A 24,996-nucleotide genomic window follows, 5' to 3' on the forward strand; every position below is an offset into this window, starting at 1 on the left:
TTTCGGTTGTTACTTCAGAGTCTTCCCCTCTGAGACCTGCTGTCTGCACTCTGTGTCTCTCCTTGCTTGCTCCCCTGGGGAGCTGAGAACCCGCTACTTCAGGGACACTGCAGCCAAGGCTGCCACTCCATTATCACAGCCCTGATCCTTTTTTCCCTGATTGCATGTAGGAGATCCAGGTGAGCATCACCTCTGTTGGCACATCTGGCAGCTGTGCTCAGAAGCCGGCCCCAGGAACCCACAGAAACTTCTGGGTCTGTTTGAACCCTGCAGTGTCCCCTCACCCAAAAGGGCTCACCGAATCTGCTGCCCGGCCCCTAGAGGATCTCCATTCCCCAAGGAAGCTCCTACGCTGAGGGCATCCCCCTCCTGATCTTAGAATCACAGAATCTTCATGGTTGGAAAAGACCTTGGAGATCATCGAGTCCAACCAAACAACCTACAATCTCCACACTAGCGCATGCCCTGAAGTGCCACATCTAGACATTTCTTAAACACCTCTAGGGATGGTGACTCAACCACCTCCCTGGGCAGGCTGTTCCAGTGCCTGACCACTCTTGCAGTAAAGTCATTCTTCCTAATATCTAACCTAAACCTCCCCTGCCGCAAGTTCAGGCCATTTCCTCTGGTCCTGTCATTATTCCCCTGGGAGAAGAGGCCAACCCCCACCTCTCTGCACCCTCCTTTCAGGGAGTTGTAGAGGGCAATGAGGTCTCCCCTCAGCCTCCTCTTCTCCAAGCTAAACATGCCCAGCTCCCGCAGCCTCTCCTCATATGCCCTGGTCTCCAGACCCCTCACCAGCCTGGTCGCTCTCCTCTGGACACGCTCCAGCACCTCAATGTCCCTCTTGTACAGAGGGGCCCAGAACTGAACACAGCACTCGAGGTGGGGCCTCACCAGTGCCCAGTACAGAGGCACCATCACTTCCCTGCTCCTGCTGGCCACGCTATTCCTGGTAGAAGCCAGAATGCTGTTGGCCCTCTTGGCCACCTGGGCACACTGCTGGCTCATGTTAAGCTGGCCGTCCACCAGCACCCCCAGGTCCTTTTCTGCCGGGCAGCTTTCCAGCCACTCTGCCCCAAGCCTGTAGCGTTGCTGTGGGTTGTTGTGACCGAAATGCAGGACCCGGCACTTGGCCTTATTAAACCTCATACAGTTGGCCTTGGCCCATCGATCCAGCCTGTCCAGGTCCCTCTGGAGAGCCTTCCTACCCTCAAGCAGATCAACACCCCCACCCAGTCTGGTGTCATCTGCAAACTTACTGAGGGTGCACTCAATCCCCTCATCCACATCATTGATAAAGACATTAAAACCGGCCCCAAAACTGAGCCCTGAGGGACACCACTGGTGACCGGCCGCCAAGAGGATTTCACCCCATTAATCCCAACTCTCTGGGCACGGCCAGCCAGACAGTTTTTAACCCAGCAAAGAGTACACTCGTCTATGCCATGGATCGCCAGCTTCTCCAGGAGAATGCTGTGGGGGACGGTGTCAAAGGCCTTGCCAAAGTCCAGATAGACAACGTCCACAGCCTTCCCCGCATCCAGAAGGCGGGTGACATGGTCATAGAAAGAGATCAGGTTGGTTAAGCAGCACCTCCCTTTCCTAAAGCCATGCTGGCTGGCCCCGATCCCTTGGCTGCCCTGCGCTTGCCGTGAGAGCTCACTCGAGATGATCCTCTCCATGATCTTTCCTGGTACCGAGGTCAGGCTGACAGGCCTGTAGTTCCCCGGATCCTCCTTCCGACCCTTCTTGTAGATGGGCGTCACATTAGCCACCCTCCAGGCATCTGGTACCTGCCCTGTTGACCAGGATTGTTGATAAATGATGGAGAGAGGCTTGGTGAGCTCTCCCGCCAGCTCCCTGAGTACTCTTGGGTGAATCCCATCCGGCCCCACAGACTTATCATAGAATCATAGAATCATAGAATTGTTGAGGTTGGAAGGGACCTTTAAGATCATCGAGTCCAACCTTTAGCCTACCCTGACAAGAGCCACTTCTAAACCATGTCCCTCAGTGCCCCATCTACCCTTTTTTTAAACACCTCCAGAGATGGTGAATCCACCACCTCCCTGGGCAGCCTATTCCAATGTTTAATAACCCTTTCAGTGAAAAAATGTCTCCTAATATCTAATCTAAACCTCCCCTGACGTAACTTGAACCCGTTTCCCCTCGTCCTATCACTTGTCACCAGGGAGAAGAGGTCAGCCCCCATCTCTCTACAACCTCCTTTCAGGTAGTTGTAGAGGGTGATAAGGTCTCCCCTCAGCCTCCTCTTCTCCAGGCTAAACAACCCCAGCTCCCTCAGTCGTTCCTCATAAGGTTTGTCCTCCAGGCCCCTCACCAGCTTTGTAGCCCTTCTCTGGACACGCTCCAACACCTCAATGTCCCTCTTGTAGCGAGGGGCCCAAAACTGAACGCAGTACTCGAGGTGGGGCCTCACCAGTGCCGAGTACAGGGGGATGATCACTTCCCTAGTCCGGCTCACCACACTATTCCTGATACAGGCCAGGATGCTGTTGGCCTTCTTGGCCACCTGGGCACACTGCTGGCTCATATTCAGCCGGCTGTCAACCAACACTCCCAAGTCCTTTTCTGTCGAGCTGCTTTCAAGCCATTCTGCCCCAATCCTGTAGCACTGCATGGGGTTGTTGTGACCCAAGTGCAGGACCCGGCACTTGGCCTTGTTGAACCTCATACCATTGGTCACAGCCCATCGGTCCAGCCTGTCCAGATCCCTCTGCAGAGCCAACCTACCCTCAAGCAGATCAACACGCCCGCCCAGTTTAGTGTCATCTGCGAACTTACTGAGGGTGCATTCAATCCCTTCATCCAGATCATTGATAAAGATATTAAAGAGAACCGGCCCCAGCACCGAACCCTGGGGGACACCACTTGTGACTGGACACCAACTGGATTTAACTCCATTTACCACCACTCTCTGGGCACGGCCATCCAGCCAGTTTTGTACCCAGCGAAGAGTACACCTGTCCAGGCCATGAGCAGCCAGTTTCTCCAGGAGAATGCTGTGGGAAACGGTGTCAAAAGCTTTGCAAAAATCCAAGTAGATAACATCCACAGCTTTTCCCTCATCCACTAAGTGGGTCACCTTATCATAGAAGGATATTAGGTTTGATAGGCATGACCTGCCCTTCACAAACCCATGCTGACTGGGCCTGATCACCCTGTTCTCCTGCATGTGCCGTGTAATGGCACTGAGGAGGATCTGTTCCATGACCTTCCCAGGCACCGAGGTCAGACTGACTGGCCTGTAGTTCCCCGGATCCTCCTTCCGGCCCTTCTTGTGGATGGGTGTCACATTTGCTAACCTCCAGTCAGCTGGGACCTCCCCGGTTGTCCAGGACTGCTCATAAATGATACCAAGTGGCCTGGCGAGCACCTCCGCCAGCTCTTTCAATACCCTTGGGTGGATCCCATCCGGCCCCATAGATTTGTGCACATCCAGGTGCTGAAGCAGGTCCCTCACCATTTCCCTTTGGATTAGAGGGGCTTCATTCTGCTCCCCATCCCTGTCGTCTAGTTCAGGGGTCTGGGTGCTCAGGGAACAACTGGTCCTACTGCTGAAGACCGAGGCAAAGACTTCATTAAGTACCTCAGCCTTTTCCTCATCCTTGGTCACTATGTTGCCGGCCCCATCTACTAGAGGACAGAGATAATCCTTAGTCCTCTTCCTATTGCTAATATATTTATAGAAGCTTTTTTTGTTGTCCTTGACAACAGACGCCAGGTTTAGCTCCAGCTGGGCTTTGGCCCTCCTGATTTTTTCCCTACATAGCTTAACTACCTCTTTGTAGTCGTCTTGAGTGGCCTGCCCTTCCTTCCAGAGGCCATAGATCCTCTTTTTTTCCCTAAGTTGTAACACTAGCTCCCTGTTTAGCCAGGCCGGCCTTTTTCCCCGACGGCTTGTCTTCTGGCACATGGGGACAGCCTGCTCCTGCGCCTTTAAGACTTCCTTCTTGAAAATCATCCAGGCTTCCTGGGCTCCTTTGCCCTGGAGGACTGCCTCCCAGGGGACTTTGTCAACCAGGCTCCTGAAAAGCCCAAAGTCCGCCCTCCGGAAGTCCAAGGTAGCAGTTCTGCTGACCCCTCTCCTTGCTTCTCGCAGAATTGAAAACTCTATCATTACGATAGACGCACTTATGTGCGTCTGGGTGCAGAAGCAGGTCATGGGCTACTTCCTCCTGGGTTATGGGTGGGTTGTTCTGCTCTCCATCCTTATCTCCCAGCTCAGGAGGCTGAACACCCTGGGGATAGCTGGTGGACATGGCCAATTCCATACCCGGACACAGCAGCCGGGCTTGTCTGGGGCACGGGCAGGGCCCTGCTGCCCTCCAGGCAACCCCAGGGCTTCTCCGGCCCTCTCAGGAGCATGAGCTGGGCCAAGCGGTCCCCACCAAGAGCCCCAGGGCCTCTCCCGGGCCTCGCAGGGCCCCACGGAAGGCCCAGTGGGGCCTTCTGCTGCTGAGCAGAGCGGCAGTTCCTCCCCCAGGCACGCTCGGGGCGCCGGGAGGGGTGGAGAGTGGCCCCACCAGTGGTGGCAGCCCCACAAGAAGGCCAGAGGCACTGGAAGCAGAGCAACTGGCAGCACAGGCAAACCCAGAGGTAAACCCCTCTGGGCTGCTCAAGTATGGCAAGATATTGCTGACCCGCTGGGGAAACTAGTGGTGAAAGTACATCACGTAGGTGCCCACACACCCATGAGTCGAGCCACCGAAGAACATCGAAATAATCAGCAAACCCACCTAGAACCGGAAAAAGAGACCTTGAAAGCTCAGCGTGAGGACGTCTTTTCTTGCCTGTAATCTCACAGGGGCAGCGAATGTGTCACGCGCACAGCGGGCAGCGTCTTCACTAGAGCAAGAAGCGACCACTGACACCCACCTCCAGTGACACTGCCAGAGCTCTGCCACGCAAAACACACAACAGAAACGTGCCCCGTGCATTCGACAGCAACAGTTAACGTGTGCTTAGGGAAGCACGAGAGCGGTCAGACAGGGCGCGCGCATCGGGTTGTGCCCACGGATCAGGCCTACCTGTCCCAGTCCTTTCATGGGATTCGTAGCACTTGAGAATTTCCTCATAATCACCTAAAGCCATTCTGAGAGCAACGGGGACCTGGCAATTCTTCTCAGCCCCTGCGAGGAGAAACTGCAGCCGGCCTTTGGGCTTCTCCACGCTGAGCAGACTCTGGAACGGAAAACGCATTTACTGCAGCCCAGCGCGGGCCGGGGCGGGGGGCGACCTGCGCTGATGACCAAGCGCTACACCCCCAGCGGGAAATTCACCAGACGGGGCAGCCCGAGCGCCCGCAGGCCCCGGGCACAGGCGGCTACCGTCTGACGGGGGCTCCTGGCTAACGCTTGCCAGCGAGAGCGGGCGACTGCCCTGCCGAAGAGGCAAGCACGCCCGACCCGGCGGTATCCTCCGCGGGGCAACGAACGAGACCCAAGGAGACGCCGCCGCGGCCGCCTCCTTTCGCGGGCCCGCCCGCGCGGCCCGGCGAAAGGCGCCCAGCCCCCCCAGAGTCCTGCCGCCAGCAGACCCGCCGGGAGCCGCTAACGGGCTGCGGGGCAGCGGGGCCCGGAGGCTACACTCACCGGCTCGGCAGCCGCCTCCCGGGGCGGCCGCTGCCGTTCAAATCTCTTGCCGCGGCGCCCGCTTCCGGGTAGGACGCCCGAGAGGCCAATCACCGCGCGGCGCTGGGCCGGAACAGGCGGAGACGCGCGGTGCATGACGGGAGGAAGGTCGAGGAGGAGCTGGGCGTGCGGGCGTCGCCATGGCGGGAGGGTCTCCGCTGCCCAGGCACCCGGTCCCGACAGGTGACGGGAACAGCGCCCGCTCCCCCCGGGAATGCTGCCGCTCCCTACCGCCGGTGGGGGCTGGCGTGGGAGCCGCGCCGCCGGGCCTGCCGCCGCGCACAAGATGGCGCCCGGCCTACGGCCCCGGGGAGACTACGGCTCCCAGAACGCTCCGCGGGCCCGCCGTTCCCTGAGGGGAGGCCCTTCCCGCCGCCAGGCCCGGCCCGGCCCCGCCCGCTCCGCTCACGGCACCGCCCGGCGCCGGCCCCGAGCAGAAAGACGGGGGTTGCGCTGTTAGGTCCGGGCGGGGGCTGACGGTCTGCCTTGGCTGCGGGCGGCCATTCCCCTGCCAGGCCTTTGACCTCCCTGCGTACAGGCGTGTCGGCCTAAAGCCACCAGCAGAACAGGAAGAAGCAAAAAATGAAAAGACGACGGGTGGAACATCTTACTTCTGTAAAATGGTTGTCCTTTGGAATCCTCCCGGACACATTGCATCTTTCCTGAAGAAAGACCTACATTTCTAAGAGAAAGTTTCAGTTCTCTCCTGAATAACAAAGGCGAAGAAGGCTGTTTCGGGGACAGAGAGAATGGGGCCGTTCTTTTAGGGCGAGGCAAATGGTATCTCTTCTCGATGGGGCAGAGCCAGCGCTACCCATGCCAGAGCACTCAGTGCGACACCTTTTCCCTCCCTCTCTCCCTCAGCTACTTGGCCGTGGGGCTGGCGGGAGGCTTGGGATGAACCAGCCCATCAGCCGCGGCGGGGGATGGCACGGCCTCCCGCCCATCAGGCTGCGGGGAGCCACCACCTCTCTGCAGGGAGTAGTCCAAGGCTTTAGCCCAGCGTCAGCACAGCAGCTCTGGCCATTCTGGCCACCGGCGAGCTCTGGTTGCCGGCAGAGCTCACGGTCCCTGCAGCCAGGGCGCTCAGTGTGACGCTTTTTCCCTCCCTCTCTCCCTCAGCTACTTGGGAGCCCCTTCTTCCCGTCTGAGATGAACGACTTTGTCCTTGCCATCTTGAAAAACATGGCAGACCCAAGGGTCTCTGACACCCTGCTGGTTGGCAGGGTGCTGGAGCTGGTCTTGAGAGGTTCGTGCTCAGAGCTATACGGGGTAGGCAGTGTGCAGCCGGGTTGCCCTGTGCGCGTGCCCTGCGGGGGCCGTTCCCCCCGCCCCGAGGCCAGGGCTTGCAGCACCTGACGGGCATCCCTTGAGGCCAGCAAAGGGCAGCAGGAGGGCAGCAGCTCTTGGTGTCAGCAGGGGCCATAGCTGTGCTCCAGCCCGCTGTCTCCAGTAGGTCAACGACCTCGTGGAGGTCATCGATAGGCACCTGGTCTGCGTCAGCAGGATGCTGCTCCAGGACATCCTGACGTTCACCCTTCCCTGGCTGGCCGACATCGACAGTTATGAAGTGGTCACTGGCCTGCTGAGGGTTTCCCGGCCCTGTGACAAGTACGTGGCCCGTCAGCCTCAGGGGCAGCTCAGGACCTCCGGGGCCTGCCCAGGCAGAAGGGGTGGTGGCCGAGGTGGCCCTGCTGACAGTGTGCTCTGGCTCTGCAGCACTGCCAGGGCCACGTGGAACACGCTGTCCTGTGAGCCCAGCCTCCTGGCCGACCTGCTGAGGATGCTGCTGAGGCTGCTGCTGGACGGTCTCCAGCCCCTCTGGCCCTCTCCATCCACCCCCAAACCCGTCCTTCCTGGGGCGCCTGGCCCAGGGCCCTCGGGCCGCAGCCGGGCAGGGAGCGCGTGCCGCTCAGCCCCGCAGCGCGCACTGCCCTGCTGCCCTCGGCAGCCCCACTCCCTGGCCGCCGCCCCCGGCCAGCTCAGCAGCGGGGAAGCTGATAAAACTGAGATGATGATTGAGAAAAAGGAGACACTGTTTGAGAAACTGTCTAGGATGGAAGAAACATCCCGCTTTTCCCCTGCATGGACCCATGTCGCAGCCATTAGGAGAAGATGCCCTCCTACGAGACCGACTTGGAAGAAAAAGAAGACACTACGAGACACCGTGTGGTTTTACCTCGGTACACAAAACACAAAGAAAAATGACAACTGAACATAGCACTTATTACACAAGACAAAATAACAAAACCTTAGGGCCTGAACCTTTTATACCAGACCTTTGCTCTTGGTGCGGCCCTTCCCCGCCTGGTGTTGAGGACAATACCTTTACGCTTATCAGCCGCGTTTCTCACAGGCTTTCATCCAGTGAGACCAACTCCTTCCCTTAGGTACCTTTACAGCCCAACCCTGCGAGGCTTATGCCTCGCCTTATGGACAGGCAACCCTTAATATCCCTTAAAGAAAAGAATGCCTTCACCTTTCCAGGGGCCTTGCTCGGAGCTCTTTGGTCCGGGGATCGGAGGTTCTCCCTGAGAATCCCTCGGTGCCGGATGGAGGCCCTGCAATTCCAAGGATCTGTCGAGATTCAGAGGCAGAGTCCCATCTGGGTCGCCAGAAACTGTCACCGAAATCGGGAATGAACTTCTTAACACCGATGTAGTCTTAAGAAGCAGGCATTCTTTTATTCAGCACCGGGGACGTGGGGGATCTCTCCACCTGACATGTCCACTGAATGTGAGATTCACAGAGACTTACATCCATACAGAATATGCGTGGTCGTTACATGTCTCAGCACTCATTGCCACGTTCATTACATTTCCAGAACTCATCTCCACATTCACATCCCCTTGGCACATGCACATTAACTCTGTTAGGGGCTTCATGGTAGGTCTTGGGTGGTTCCTAGTGGTGTACGGTGGCTGGTTTGAGCTGATAATAGAGGAATCTCTTTGTGTGGACTGGGGAAGATAAATGCAGCAGCTTTTGCAACTCCCCCATTTATTTTGCGAGCTTGTTATCGGTCCCTCCAGTCTCTTCGGGGATGTGGTATTCTTCGCTGTTTGTTCTTCACAAGGAGCTACGTTTACCTATTTACCAGACTCAGTCCCTGGTTGTAACCCCGCTGTGTGAGCCGATGCGGGCAGGACGCAGGAACAACCACAAAACCACGGATGAAAGGCAAAGAACAAGTTTCTTCTCGATACCTCACAGACCAGGGAATCTCCGAAGCAACACCCGGGCAGAGGCACGGAAGCAGGGACTGCGGGCACCGTGGAGTGAGAGAGAGTCCTTGTTAGCAAGAGCCCTTGGCAGCGAGAGAGTCCTTGTGAGCAAGAGCACGCACGGACTCCCTGTTCTGCCTGGCATTTAAAGGGTTCAAACAGGCATCGTTTTCCCACTGTGCTTTGATCTTCTTCAGCACCAGGCCAGGATTCTCAAGTGGCTGGATAAGGTGTCCCTGAGTCCATCACAGGTTTATGTTATCGAAGTGCAAGTGTTTTTCTTGCAAGCGTCCGAGACTGAATAACAATTAGTGTGATATATGTGTTTTCCAGCACCCAGCTGTGAGTCACTTGAGCGTATTAACAATCCTCCTCGCCGATCTTCTGTTGCTTTCCCACGACTGCCCTCCCTGCAATGGACCTTATTGTGCACCCAACTTAGGAGACAAATCTTCTACACCAATCTGAGTCGCAGCAACATTATTCTTTTTCTTCTTTTTTATGTTTGTCCTTTTTCTGTCTCTGGTTTCAGTTGAGGCTGTTTGGTTTTGCCATCTTCCCATGAACCTGCACTCGGTAAATGCATGTGTACTTTGGTTTTCCCCAGTTGCTCTTCACAAGGAGTTTGAGATAGGAGAAGGCTCTGGGATGCGGGGCGTTCTGCGAGGAAAAGAGGGAAGAGGAATCGGAGGTGTTAAGAGCCACAATGCAGTCAAGGTATCTCCCCCCACCAGCCCTGCTCCTGCTCAGGAACAAGCTCCTGACAGCGGGTGGGAGCGGCTGTGGAAACCTGAGGCTGGCTCTGGTAGCGGGGTGCTGGGGAGGCTGGGGACACGGGGAGGGGGAAGGCACCTGGCACCCTCTGCATGGGCCCGGCTGGGGCTCAGCCTCCCTCCCCTCTGCCCCTTCCCTCTGCGCCTCGCTCTGTGCCGGCAGAGAGGCCGGGGAGGTGCTCCTTTGCGTGGGGCAGCTGGTGTGACACCCCCCCGAGCTCCCGCTGTCTGCTCTGCCCGCTTTCCTGCGGGCAGGCGTGAGAGCAGCGGGAGAGAAGGGGCATGCTATGCTGGGAGGAGAGGACACCGTCCAGCCTGCCAGCAGGCCACGGGATGGAGCCAGGGTGCTGCCCGACGGCTTTCTCCAGCGGGCGTCTCGGTTTCTCCATGGCACAAAGACGTTGCTCGGGTGCAGTGGCTGCGTGTGCAGGGGGCTCTGCTGAAGGCAGCCAGGGATCTCTTGGGACTCATGCTCCCACGGGCCTGACCTTGCCCTCACTGTCCTTTTGCTAGCACCACCGCGTGCCACTCAGCCCTCCCAACCCCACCAGCTCTCTCCTGGCGGTGACCCAGGCCCCCTCTGCCCAGGGAGAAAGCATTCACGCTCCTCCTGCCATGGCCCTGCAGGCAAACCTGCTTTGCTCCCTGGCATCTTCCCCCAACACCGTGCGTGCATCGCACCTTCAGAGGGAAGGTCTGAATGGCCTCTTTTGCCACATCGTACATGAAGGTCACCAGGAGAGTTTCCTCTTCTCCGTCCACATCCACGCCCTGTGGGGCAAAGCACAAGGAGAGCAGCTCAGACTCGTCCCGACAAAGAGGGAACGTAGGTGCTGGGTCAGCCCTGTTACCTACCCACCCTCCCCTGGGGCTCTAGCCCTAGTCTAGCACTGGTTACGGTGGAGCTCAGGCTCCGCTTGAGTTTTAGTCAAGAACCCTGAGCTGCTTGGCCAGAACAAGTCTTAAGAGGGAGGAGACCTCTAGAGCCCTTAGGAGGAGACTCCTAGAGCCTCACCAGGGCCCTGCAGTGCTCAGGAGACCGGGACTCCAACCTCAGAGGAGGCACAAAAGCAAGGAAGACCCTGTCATGGCTTTCCCCCAGGACCAGATCCGCACCAGAAGCACCCAGCAGAGACTTACAAAGACAGCGATGTCCCTGGGGGCGCTGGTGACGGTCCCAGATGGAGAGACTTCTTTGGAGATGTGCTGCACAGTGATGGCAGTCAGGTGGACTCGCGCTGGCAACCTGATGACCACCTGGCCCTGATGCCCTGGGAAAGGCCAGCAGTTTCCTGGGGAAACATCCGGCTGCAACCAGAAAGCCAGAGCAATGAAGCGTGAGAGAGTGTTGGGGCCAAGACAACTGCCCACGTAGCTTGAAGCGTAGGCACCGGTGTGTCTGTGGGGTCTATTTCAGCTTGAAAATGAGGTGTGTGTGAGGAAGTGGACAGAAGCAGGAGGCCTCCTTCCCTGACCGACCTTTGCCAGGGCTGTCAGTATTATGGAGCAGAGGAGAACAGCGGTTACGAAACCATTCTAGTCAGGGCCTTGCAGAAACACATCCCTGCCCAGGGGCTCTGCAGGGCACCCCCCACCTCTCGCCTCCCACCCCCAAGACGGCGCAACACTGGACCGAAGGGAGAGCCCTGAGGTCAGTCTCCAACTTCACAGGAAGAAAGGAAAGAATTCCCTCTCGATTTCTGCTACAATACCTGCAAAATGCGATCGGGACTGCGGGGAGTGCAAAAGAACTCAATAAACCTCCAGAACCAGTCGTTTTTGCAGGTGTAGGTCTCCGAAGTTCTCTGCAGGTCAATGCTGGCACCTGCAGGGAAGGGAAAGCAGACGACTGCAAGAGGCCACAGACGAGGAGGGCTTGGTGCTCAGACACTATTTCTGACACCGCCGGCCAGCTGCGCCTCTGTCAGTCCTGTCCTCGTCCCAGGCTGGTGGGCTGCCCAGCTGCCCAGCCGCGCAGGGGAATGACAGCGGCCACGTGCCTGGTGACTGCTGCACTCCCAGCGCCAGCAGGAGAAGGTCTGAGGGTTCTGGGAGACAGACGGTGCCCATGTGAATGGCAGCAGACCCAAGCTGAGGGCTTGCTGCGTGGGCAGCCAAGGACGGCCCGGCCATCTCCTTTTCCAATGCTGAGGAGAGGAAGAGAGCCCCTCCGTCCGCACAGGAACACGTGCGGGGGCAGCGCCAGAGGCAGCGTGAGGATGCCGAGGGCAGGGTTGGGAGGGAGTCTGAGAGAGCTGCTCTGCCACAGCCTTGCCCTGGGACCCCCCAAGCATTTCAGCTCCCCCACTTTGGAGAGCAGCGCCTGGAGCGCAGGCGCCTTTGGGGAGGGCTGCAGACAAGCGCAGGGCAAGGAGACGGGGCTGCTTGTGTCCATACCAGAGCTTTGCAGGGCCCAGTCAGACATCTCCACGTAGGCTTCCAAAGCCCTCTCAGATGCTGCCTGCTTCATTTCCTCGACTTCCTGGGAACGCCATAAACAAACAGAGAAAAGGAGCACATCAACGTTCAGCGTGGCTACTAGCGCCCGGAGCGGCAAAGGGCCACTGTCAGAAAGGCAAGGCAAACCCTCTCCACGGAGCTGCAGGACTGAGGAACAGTGTCTGTGTCCACAGCCATGGCCACGGCCCCGAGGTGGGTTGATGAGGGTCCCCACACCCTCGTCCCCATCCTCCACACTCTCCAGGGCAGGTGGAAGGTGGACTCAAGCCCTGCCAGCGATGGCTGGCCCCCCGTGAGCGTGCCTGGGTCCCACCCCTGCCTGAGGAGCCCAGCCAGAGCAGCCAGAGGTGCTGGCGTGCCAAGGGAGTCCTGCGCTGCCTGAAGCGGCCGGTGAAAGTGGGGCCGGAGAAGGGCCTGTGCAGCCCAGGAGGCCCCTGGGGCAAAGGCTGGCTGACTGCAGTCAGCAGTCCCACACACCCACAGCCCCAAGGGCTTCTGCCCAGCCAAGCCTCCTTCCCCAACACGCCGCAGCACCTGCTTCACGCTGCTGATCTCTGCCCTCAGCCGAGCCACCTCCTCCAGCATTAGCTGCATCTTTTGAGTTTGCTGCGCCATTAAAACCGGGCAGTTCCTGCAGGAACCAGGAAAGCAGATGTTGTCAGAGAGCTGCCCACCCCACTGGGAGCCTCTGAGCTCAGCAAGGAGGAGAGACACGCGTGCGTTCCCTGCTTTGCCAGCGCTTCCCTTCCGCACCAGCTGGCGCAAGAGGCAAAGGCAGGAAGGGCCGTGCGGGAGCCCCGGCTCTCAGGCAAATGGGTGCAGGGACACGAGGTCGTCTGACCCTTCTGCACAGACCCAATTCCAGCTCAGGAAACATCGCTTACCTCAGGGGCTTCAGGCCTGTCAGCGAGGTCCCGCAGTGAACATCAGCTGCAATTCACATCAGCAAGAGACAGTTATTTTACCGGGGGTGCTGGCGATGCCTGCAGTGGCGTTGTCTGTCCCTGTTGCCTTGGGGCTGGGGCAGCAGGTGAGCTGAGGAGGCGGGGGGACGTGGGGTGCAGGGAGAGGACACACCTCTGACCGGGGGCCATCAGCCCGGGCTTGAGCGGACTGCGCAGCCGTGATCTTCAGGTGTGCTCGGTGCCCCAGAGCTATTCCCCATTTCCCCTCACTGCCCCAGTGAGCACCGAGACCAGGCTGCTGGGCGAGGAGAGGTACCTCTCCATCGGTCCCCCTGCATGGCCCCTGCCCTCTGGGAATCCCCAGGTCAGGCTTGCAAAGAGCTACCCCCGTCTCTCGCAGAGGTGCCGACTAAGTGAGCCCTGTGGTCCGGTAGGCAGGGCAGCAGTGTGACTGGGAGGCTACCAGTCTTACTGGGAGCCCAGAAGGCAGTCCCACTCAAGGACTTGCTTGGGAAGCACTTGGGCCACGGGAGTTTCCGCACATACTGGCCCAAAAGGAAAGGTGGCGTCCAGCCCAGCCAGGCTGTCGCTCTCAGATGGTTGCTCATGAAAACTCACCAAGAGCCAGGGGGAGCAACAAGAAGACTTGCAAGAACGCCTTCTTCTGCAGGGCCATCTTTTGCCTGAAAAAGAGGGAGTCCTGGTGCTGTCATGATCCAAGCCTTGGACAAACCCCTTCACAGGCGGATTTCCCTTTTCAGGCCAAACAGACACCGTTTTGGAAGCCTGCTGCTGACAGAGAACTGACAGAGCAGCGTCCAGCAGGAACACGATTTCTGTCCACATCGTTCAACGCTGCCGGCAGCTCTTCCCCAAAGGAAGGTCTCCAGGAAGATCATCCCAGGAAGCAAAGACGTCGAGCACACGAAGAGTGCTTTCCAGCAGTCTTTCTGGTGCGGACCTTGCTCTCCCTCTGGCTGAGGAAGCAGGCCTGTTCTCCCTTGCCATCACACACATCCCTCTTAGGGCAAGTGTTTTCCCGCAGAGCTGGGAAGCGCAGGAGCCTTGTCCGCCTTTCCTCCCAGAGGCCTCCACAGACCGGCGTGGTCTCTTGCCTGAACTGGGGAAAACCCTTGCCCTGCGGAGGCTTGGCTCTGCACCCGAGCGTCTGGCTACGGGGCAGTTTGTCCTGCCGCAGCCAAAGCTTGGGGCTGCAGCAAATGGCTGCCGAGGGGCTTTGCTCTTGGCTCCCCTGAGAATGGCCACAGCACGAGCAGCGCCCAAGCTGAGGCGCCCCACTGGGAGCCCCGGGCTGCTGGCTGGGGAGCACCCTCTGCTCTGCCCTTTGCTGGCACCGGCCCTCAGACACCCCCGTTCTACCCCCCATCCGCAGCAGAAACATGTCGTACGTACGCGGCCAAGAGGCACATGCTCAGCAGATGTCTCCACAGAGAGACCAGGGCAACAGCCAGAAGGCAAGGAAGGCTGAAGACCGTCCCTGGGCAAAGAAACCAGAGAAAAGTTAAGCCTGCCCCTTGAGATCTCTTCTCTAGGATGCCCAGCCAGGCATATTTCAGCTCCCTGTGGGGAGGTGGGCACCGAGTCCCAGGCACGCCCTCCCCGGGGCAAAGAGCAGGGCAGCCTACACTGGACAAGGGGATGGAATGCACCCTCACTAAGTTTGCAGGTGACACCAAGTTGGGTGGGAGTGTCGACCTGCTTGAGGGGAGAAAGGCGTTGCAGAGGGATCTGGACAGGCTGGATCGATGGGCTGAAGGCCAATGGCATGAGGTTCAACAAGGCCAAGTGCCAGGTCCTGCACTTGGGTCACAACAACCCCATGCAGCACTACAGGCCTGGGGAGGAGTGGCTCGAAAGCTGCCCGGCAAAAAAGGACCTGGGGGTGTTGGTCGACAGACGGCTGACTATGAGCCAGCAGTGTGCCCAGGTGGCCAAGAAGGACAACAGCATCCTGGCCTGTATCAGGAGCAGTGTGGTGAGTACGACTAGGGCAGTGAACATTCCCCTGTACTCAGCACTGGTGAGGCCCCACCTCAAGTGCTGTGGCCAGTTTTGGGCCCCTCCCCACAAAAAAGACATTGAGGCACAGAGAAGGGCAACGGAGCCGGTGAGGGGTCTGGAGCACAAGTCTTGTGAGGGGCAGCTGAGGGAGCTGGGGCTGTTTAGCCTGGAGAAAAGGAGGCTGAGGGGAGACCTCGCTCTCTGCAACTCCCTGAAAGGAGGGTGTAGAGAGGTGGGGGTCGGTCTCTTCTCCCAAGTAACAGGCCATAGGACAAGAGGAAACGGCATCAAGTTGTGCCAAGGGAGGTTTAAACTGGACATTAGGAAAAATTTTTACACAGAAGGGGTTATTAAGCATTGGAACAGGCTGCTCAGGGGAGTGGTTGAGGCACCATCCCTGGAGGTGTTTAAAAGACGCGTAGACATAGTGCTTAGTGATGAATTTTGTCATAGTTAGGTTGATGGTTGGACTAGATGGTCTGAAAGGTCCCTTCCAACCTAGGCAATTCTATGATTCTACGATTCTCCTGCCACTTGTGACAACTGGCCCGAGCTCTGGCACAGCGCGGCTCTCCACGTTCACCCCGGAGGACTTTGGAGCAAGCAGCAGTGCTGAGCTTACTTGCGATTTCTGTGGCCTTGTCGCGCCCCTCGGCAGGCCCTTGAGCGGCTGAGCTGGCAGGTGAAGGGCGCATCACCAGCTCCACGCCAGCGCTCGGGTCCCTGTGGGAGGACAAAGACAAATGCCGGCTGCCCACCGTCCCCAGGCCGCGGGAGCCGAGGCGGGGAGGAGTAGCCTGAGCGGAGGCCCCTGCCAGAGGAAGGGCTGTCCCAGCAGCAGCGAGAGCGGGCAGCAGGGCTGGGGTCCCCCTCCTTTCCCCACCCTTTGCGGGACAGGCCTGCCCCGGGAGAAGAAGAGGCGAGCTGGCAGCAGCAGTCCCCCGCCCCGGGAAGCCCGCCCGGCAGCGCAGCCCCGTTCTCACCCTGCCGGCCGTTGGTTTCCCTTGGTCCCCAAGGAGCCTTTGGAGGCCCCTGGGCGTCTTGTCTGGGGGGCCTTTCTCCTCGCCATCTCGGGCAAAGGCAGGTTCCCCGCTGAGCCCCAGCAGCGTGTCCTGTCCCCAAAACCAGCTCCAGCAGCAGCCTCTCGCCGCAGCCAGCAGGAGCCTGTCCAGGGCCGCAGCCACAGGGCAACTGTGGGCTCCTGCCCCACACGCCACAGCGCTGTGCAGGCAGCCAGCTGTGACCTCACAGTGGTGTCACCTCTGACGTCATGCTGGGGCTGCCCAGGGCTGAGCAGGGCGGGGAGACCCTGTGCTCCTTCCTTCTCCTTGCGGGATATTAATTGTTCAGCATAAATACATACGTTTTAAGTAGAATAAATGATTTAGGATTATCATTCGGTGTGATTTGTGCTGCTTGCTTAGCTCTACTTAGCATGAGGTGCTGGATTTGCTGAAACCTTTAGGCTGGAAAAGAATCCAATGAGATGTTAGAAGACACCAGACCAAAAATCATCACCATTGGCCCCCTCCTTGCTGTGCTTCTGGAAGTCTCCAGGGAATGTCCTGCAGTGATCTGCAGCTGTGAGCAGCCCTCAGCCACGCAGAACCCTCTCAGCAGCAGGACCTTGCCCTGCCGGGGGATGCTCCTTCCATGCAGAACTTCTCCCCACAGTGATGTGGTGGGCTTCCCAGGCAGGCTGAGAGCTGACCCTGGCAGGTGGCGGAGTCCCTGCCCCGGCACACAGACCCCTGGGGTGCAGGGAGCCTGCTCTGAAGGACAGCCCTGGGCACCCCTGGCTGCACACCCACCTTCACAGCTATTCAAAGTGCCTGACAAGAGCTCCCACATGTACAGATCCCGTAAGCTGTGGCTGTGCCAGCTTTAGGAGATGCCTCCAGCAACTCCGCCTGCAGTGCCCTGCACCCGCAGACTTACCCTGTCAAGGGCTGCAAAGATTTCTCCTCCAGTGAGCTCTCAGTCGTCCTCCCAATCCTGACACCTTCAAGCTCTCTCTCTGCCTTGCTCATCTCCCTGAGACACCCTGGCAGTGCCCTCAGCCCTGCTGCGCTTGGCAGAGGAGCTGCTCCCGGGCAGAGCTGTCTCTCTGCAGCGCTGCCCGCTTGCCGTGAGCTCCCTCCATCCCAGGAGCCCAGCCCAGCTCAGACGCAGAGGACCAGCCCAAGGAGTTTTAATGACCCCTCTGGTGGGTTCGAGGCCCAGTCCGTGAACCTCCGACGCTGCGAGGAAGTTGAAGGAACCTCTCAAGGAGTCAAAGTCGGGTTCAAACTCCAAAGTTTCTTGTGGTGTTGATGGGTCCCACTGAGGGACACCACTGAGGAATTGCCCCCAGGGTCTGGTTACAGCAGAAAACTGGAGGCAGCGATGGCAGGTCGGGAAAAGCAAGTTGAAGGTGACTCTGATGCTGGGTAAACGTGGATGTGTTTCATTAATGCAAAGGGCCAAGCCCTGACTCCATCGCCCAAAGGGCCAAGGCCTGACCCCCAGCCCCCAGGAAGGGAGATCCTCTCCCTCACTCCTTCCTCAGGGCTCTTCCTGGGACAGTGGGATGTGGAGATGTGCAATGCCAAGGGCAGGACTATGGTACGACACCTCCCAGGCTCCTGAGTATGGACAAGGAGGCAACGAGACCCCAGTGCTGGAAGGGCTGGTTGTCTCAGAGGCATCAGTGGCAGAGACAACAGCCGTAGCCCAAGACATGAAGAGGCTGGCTCTGTTAGGGGACTTCCAGCTTTGCCACATCCCTCTATCTTCTCCACCACAGGCTGTCCTACGGTGTCCCATCACCTCTGCCTCTTTCCCTGCAGGCTGCAGTCATCCACCCGGCTGCCCCATCTTGCTGTCACCTTCCTTTGCTGAGATCTCTCCATCCTCCCTGGCTCTTCCTTGAAACACAAAGCCTTGGGCTGATCCAGACTCCTTCTGGGTGGCGTGTTGCACCACAGCACTGCCCTTGGAGTGACGTTTCTTTCTCCTCGTGGCCAGGCTGCACCTCCCCACCTGCATGTTGGGGAGTTCTTTCTTTCTCAGGCTGTTTTCCACTAGGAAGAAAAGCTCCACCAGCTCTGAAAGCACCCTTCCAGCACGCTCAGGCTCCTCCTATACCGTCCCCAGTCTCCAAACCACTGAGCCCAGGGCTCTCAGCCTCTAGATACTGGTCAAGTGCTTGAGGCCTCCAAACCCTGTCTTGGGAGATCTCTGGGCTCTCTCCACAGTGTTTGCAGATGAAATCGCAGTGGTCATAGGCCAAGAAAGATGGAGTGAGACTTTTTACCAGGGCCTTTAATAGCAGAACAAGGGGCAATGGCTTTACACTGGAAGAGGTTATATTTAGGTTGGCCATAAGGAAGAAATGCTTTATGATGAGCGTGGTGAGACCTTGGAACAGGTTGCCCAGAGCAGTTGTGGATGCCCCATCCCTGGACGTGTCCAAGGTCAGGAGCTTGGAGCAACCTGAACTAGTGAAAGACGTCCCTCCTCACGGCAGGGGGTTGGACTAGATGATCTTTTAGGTCCCTTCCAACCTGAACCATTCTATGATGCTTGGATTCTAATATGCCCAACTCCTCCTGCACAAGGCTGCAAACACCTACATACACCATATAGGGATTTTCACCTGACCTAGTCTCCAACCCTTAGATAAAAAAGAAAGGATTGCCATTTCTAGGACAGAAGTTGCCATGTTTTCAGAGGAACAATTCAAAACCCAAAAGGAAAAAAAATCCTTCCAAGAAAGTCCTGGCATAGTTGCATCAATTCAGTTAGTTAAGTGAGCCAATGGGAGAGCCTTGCACGGTGACCTTGCCAACGGAAGAGGTTTTTTTTTCTTTCGGGGTCTGAGACTCATGTTGGGACGCCAGAAAGTGCATTTGGGGACTGTGCAAGACTTGCCATGGGATGTCTAGGAAAGGATCAAAGGTTTGTAGACGAACGACCATGGGAAAATAGAGAGAAAAGGGCTGAAAGGAGATGGTCATGTGTAACCAGATGGCTGGTCAGGACACTTCCCTGGCTGTGCCCTGCAACGGATCACCGCAGCCTGCCCTGTTTTCTTAATACCTCCCTTTCCAAGAGCTTTGTGGGGCAAGGGAGATCTCTGCTCTATGCACAGATGGAGGTTCAAGTGCCAGCAACCGGAGTGGGAACCACAAGCCCTAAGTTCTTTTGTACTTTGGGGGACCAGCAACTGGTGAGACTGGCGGGTGTGCACTTAAGATTGGTGTGTATGGTAGTGGTTTAATCACAAGCAAACACCAAACAAGAGAAACCAGAGAGTAAAACACACCTGCGAGCAAGTCATTTTTGAGGGCCTAAGTCTGGACTGGACGCTAGAGAGACCAGAACGTCTGCAAGTTGGGTACTGGAGGAAGAAGGTAGCCCAGACCGCCTCCTAGAGAAACTGGGGGGTCACAGAATCATAGAATTGCTTAGGTTAGAAGGGACCTTTCACATCATCCAGTCCAACCATCCACCTAACACTGACAAAAACCATCACTAAACCATGTCGCTAAGCACTACGTCTACCCGTCTAATTTTAAATACCTCCAGGGATGGTGATTCCACCACTTCCCTGGGCAGCCTGTTCCAATGCTTAATAACCCTTTCAGTGTAAAAAATTTTCCTGACGTCCAACCTAAACGTCCCCTGGTGCAACTTGATGCCGTTTCCTCTTCTCCTGCCTTCCTACCCTTGGGCAGGTCGACACTCACACCCAACTTGGTGTCATACTGAGGGTGCAATCGATCCCATCGTCCAGATCATTGATAAAGATTTTAAACAGAATCGGCCCCCGTACTGAGCCCTGGGGAACACCACTTGTGACCGGCCGCCCACTGGATTGAGCTCCATTCACCACCACTCATTGGGCCCGGCTGTCCCAGCAGTTTTTCACCCAGCGAAGCGTACGCCCATCCAAGCCATGGGCAGCCAATTTCTCCAGGAGAACGCTGTGGGAAACTGTGTCAAGAAGCTTTACTAAACTCCAGGTAAACAACATCCACAGCCTTTCCCTCATCCACTCAGCGGGTCACCTTGTTTTAGAAGGGGATCAGGATTGTCAAGCACGACCTGCCTTTCATGAACCCATGCTGACTGTGCCTGATCGCCTGGTTGTTCTTCATGTGCCACATAATGGCACTCAGGATGACCTGTTCCATAATCAGGATGATGTCTTCCAAGTTGCTCTTCCATGCGGATGATGTGGGAAGGGAGGTGCAATGACACGTGCAGAATGACAGCAGGACACCTCCCAGGCTCCCAGGTGGGGACGAGGAGGCCATCAGGCTCTTGTACTCCTTATAGGCATCAGTGGCAGAGGTAACAGTCACAGACACGGAGATTAAGACCTTGGATCTCTTGGGGGCTTTTCACATTTCAACAGCCCCACACTGTTGAAACCACCGCAGGCTGTCCTATTGTGTTCCACACCTGGGCATGTTCCCTGCAGGCTGCAGACATCTCCCCTGCTTCTCCACCTTGCTCTCGCCTGAGCAACTCACTAAGCTTTCTGAAGTCTCGCCATCCTTCGGGGATATGTCTTTAGACACAAAGCCACGGGCTGATCCACATTCTTTCTGGATGGCCGCCTTTTCCACAGCACTGCCCTTGGAGTGACGTTTCTTTCTCCCGTTTCCTGTTTAAACCTCCCAAGCTACAAGTTCTGGCATTCTTTCTTTCTCATGCGGTCTCCCACGAAGAAGAAAAGCCCCATCATCTCTGAAACCGTCCTTCGAGCAACCCCTGTCCTGCCCAGAGCCTCTCCACCATGGGGCCAAAGGGGCAAAGAAGCCCACATTCCTCAGCCTCCCCACGCAGCGCATGTGCACTATACGCTGAACCACACCTGGGCAGACCTCCTCTGGGCACTCTCCAGTTCCTCCCCACTCCTCCAAAATGGGGAGCTGCACGCAGGGGGACACTTTTCTTTGGGGGGCCACTCCAGTTCCCAGCACCTTCTCCTCAGGACCACTGCTCAGCACGTTAGGTCCCAGCGGGCTCTGATGCACCTTCCTCCCCCTCAGTGCAGGACCGGACACTTCTCCTTGTAAACTTCTGGAGGTTTCTCTTGGCCATATCCCAGAGTTTCTCACGGTTCCCCTGAAGTGAAGCTCCATTGCCCTGGAATGAAGATCCATTTGCTCAGCTGTCAATGTTTCTATGCTGATGGCTCACCCTGGTGGTGCTGTCTCTCACAAGATAACCTGAGGAGTTGCAGGCCACGATAGACAATTAAAGGAGGTACTAGTTCAATAGAATTTCCGACTCAAGTAGGAAGTACCGTGACAACCATCACCAAAATACCAGGGAGGGTATTGGTACGGTGCGCTGCCTGTATGGCAGACTACGTCAGTGGGAAATATAGACCTGTAGAGACACACAGAGAAAAGGGATCCCTCCAGGAGCTGGTTTTACATCCTCTATCCAGAAGCCGGCCCCAGGATCTCCTCATCCCTCAGTTCCCCCCCACATAAACAAGCACACGCACACACAACTGCCTGTCTCCGGTATGGAAACACAAAACCCCTGAGGCTGGCAGGCAGCCAGCTTCCACCTCCTCTGTGCTTCCTCTTCAGGCTTGGGTTTTGTCAGCACCTTCTTTCTCATCCACGCCGTCCTTTCTGAATGTCAAGGCGGGCCATTGTGGAGCGTGAAGAGGAGATCCTCAAGCAGCCCTCCGCACCCTGCTTCTCCGCAGGGCCGTATCCCACAGGATTCTTCCAAGCCAGTCCCCCAGCAGGCCAAAGCCTGCTCTCCAGACGTCTCCTGCTCTCGGCCTTTTTCCTTTCTCTCAGGAGCCTCAACTCTACCTTCTTAGCCCTGGCTTTTACATCCCTGACTAGCTGTTGCTTGTTTGTTGGTATGAAGTCTGGAGCAGACGTTCACCCGCCACAAAGCTGCCAGTTTCCCAGGTTGTTCTGTCCTCTCCTGTTGACGCCTCAGCTCCCAGCCGAGTCTGTCTGTCCCCAGGCAGAGCTCCCTGCATTCCTGCTGCTGCCTCACAGAACGGGCCAGAGGAATGCCACAGAAATGATCGGAGGGATGGAACCCCTCTGCTGTGAGGACGGGCTGAGAGAGTTGGGGCTGTTCCGTCTGGAGCAGAGAAGGCTCCGGGGAGACCTTCTTGCGGCCTTTCGGTTGTTACTTCAGAGTCTTCCCCTCTGAGACCTGCTGTCTGCACTCTGTGTCTCTCCTTGCTTGCTCCCCTGGGGAGCTGAGAACCCGCTACTTCAGGGACACTGCAGCCAAGGCTGCCACTCCATTATCACAGCCCTGATCCTTTTTTCCCTGATTGCATGTAGGAGATCCAGGTGAGCATCACCTCTGTTGGCACATCTGGCAGCTGTGCTCAGAAGTCGGCCCCAGGAACCCACAGAAACTTCTGGGTCTGTTTGAACCCTGCAGTGTCCCCTCACCCAAAAGGGCTCACCGAATCTGCTGCCCGGCCCCTAGAGGATCTCCATTCCCCAAGGAAGCTCCTACGCTGAGGGCATCCCCCTCCTGATCTTAGAATCACAGAATCTTCATGGTTGGAAAAGACCTTGGAGATCATCGAGTCCAACCAAACAACCTACAATCTCCACACTAGCGCATGCCCTGAAGTGCCACATCTAGACATTTCTTAAACACCTCTAGGGATGGTGACTCAACCACCTCCCTGGGCAGGCTGTTCCAGTGCCTGACCACTCTTGCAGTAAAGTCATTCTTCCTAATATCTAACCTAAACCTCCCCTGCCGCAAGTTCAGGCCATTTCCTCTGGTCCTGTCATTATTCCCCTGGGAGAAGAGGCCAACCCCCACCTCTCTGCACCCTCCTTTCAGGGAGTTGTAGAGGGCAATGAGGTCTCCCCTCAGCCTCCTCTTCTCCAAGCTAAACATGCCCAGCTCCCGCAGCCTCTCCTCATATGCCCTGGTCTCCAGACCCCTCACCAGCCTGGTAGCTCTCCTCTGGACACGCTCCAGCACCTCAATGTCCCTCTTGTACAGAGGGGCCCAGAACTGAACACAGCACTCGAGGTGGGGCCTCACCAGTGCCCAGTACAGAGGCACCATCACTTCCCTGCTCCTGCTGGCCACGCTATTCCTGGTAGAAGCCAGAATGCTGTTGGCCCTCTTGGCCACCTGGGCACACTGCTGGCTCATGTTAAGCTGGCCGTCCACCAGCACCCCCAGGTCCTTTTCTGCCGGGCAGCTTTCCAGCCACTCTGCCCCAAGCCTGTAGCGTTGCTGTGGGTTGTTGTGACCGAAATGCAGGACCCGGCACTTGGCCTTATTAAACCTCATACAGTTGGCCTTGGCCCATCGATCCAGCCTGTCCAGGTCCCTCTGGAGAGCCTTCCTACCCTCAAGCAGATCAACACCCCCACCCAGTCTGGTGTCATCTGCAAACTTACTGAGGGTGCACTCAATCCCCTCATCCACATCATTGATAAAGACATTAAAACCGGCCCCAAAACTGAGCCCTGAGGGACACCACTGGTGACCGGCCGCCAAGAGGATTTCACCCCATTAATCCCAACTCTCTGGGCACGGCCAGCCAGACAGTTTTTAACCCAGCAAAGAGTACACTCGTCTATGCCATGGATCGCCAGCTTCTCCAGGAGAATGCTGTGGGGGACGGTGTCAAAGGCCTTGCCAAAGTCCAGATAGACAACGTCCACAGCCTTCCCTGCATCCAGAAGGCGGGTGACATGGTCATAGAAAGAGATCAGGTTGGTTAAGCAGCACCTCCCTTTCCTAAAGCCATGCTGGCTGGCCCCGATCCCTTGGCTGCCCTGCGCTTGCCGTGAGAGCTCACTCGAGATGATCCTCTCCATGATCTTTCCTGGTACCGAGGTCAGGCTGACAGGCCTGTAGTTCCCCGGATCCTCCTTCCGACCCTTCTTGTAGATGGGCGTCACATTAGCCACCCTCCAGGCATCTGGTACCTGCCCTGTTGACCAGGATTGTTGATAAATGATGGAGAGAGGCTTGGTGAGCTCTCCCGCCAGCTCCCTGAGTACTCTTGGGTGAATCCCATCCGGCCCCATAGACTTATCATAGCGCGCACTGCCCTGCTGCCCTCGGCAGCCCCACTCCCTGGCCGCCGCCCCCGGCCAGCTCTGCAGCGGGGAAGCTGATAAAACTGAGAAGATGATTGAGAAAAAGGAGACACTGTTTGAGAAACTGTCTAGGATGGAAGAAACATCCCGCTTTTCCCCTGCATGGACCCATGTCGCAGCCATTAGGAGAAGATGCCCTCCTACGAGACCGACTTGGAAGAAAAAGAAGACACTACGAGACACCTTGTGGTTTTACCTCGGTGCCTATGGAGAGGACCTGAGTAAGTGGGATGAAGGACCTACCTTGGCCCTACAGGCACTAGTTGCAAGGTAAAACAGATAGAAGAAAGAATTCTTCCAGGAGGGTGGCTGCTCCAGTGCCCAGGGAGCAGTTCTCTGGTCCGGGTCGGAACTCATCTGCTAACTGTAGATGTTGTCCTCAACATTAGAGGTGCCCTGCCTCCAGCCAGGAGGGGGAGAGGGATAACCGAGTTTATTGGGCTGTGTGGATTCGATGTCCTCGTGTATTAGAGCCACAAAAGCATAAAGACATGGTGGACAGCGGTGCACAGTGTACCCTATTGCCATTGACTCATAAAGGGACAAAATCTGTTGCTGATTCTGGTGTGACAGGTCTCAAGAACTGACTGTACTTCGGCCAAAGTGAGCCGAACTGGGAATAAATGGCGGAAGCGCTCCATTGTGAGTGGCCCAGACGCTCCGTGCATCCTTGGCGTAGACTTGCTCAAGAGAGGGTATTTCAAAGACCCGAAAGCGTATCGGTGGGCTGTTGGTATAGCAGCTGGAGGGACTGAGGACATTACACAGCTGTCTGCCTTACCCGGTCTTTCAGCTGACCCTTCTGTGGTGGGACTGCTGAAGGTTACAGAACAGCA

Source organism: Chroicocephalus ridibundus, chromosome 21, assembly GCF_963924245.1.
Source record: "Chroicocephalus ridibundus chromosome 21, bChrRid1.1, whole genome shotgun sequence".
Classification (NCBI taxonomy): domain Eukaryota; kingdom Metazoa; phylum Chordata; class Aves; order Charadriiformes; family Laridae; genus Chroicocephalus; species Chroicocephalus ridibundus.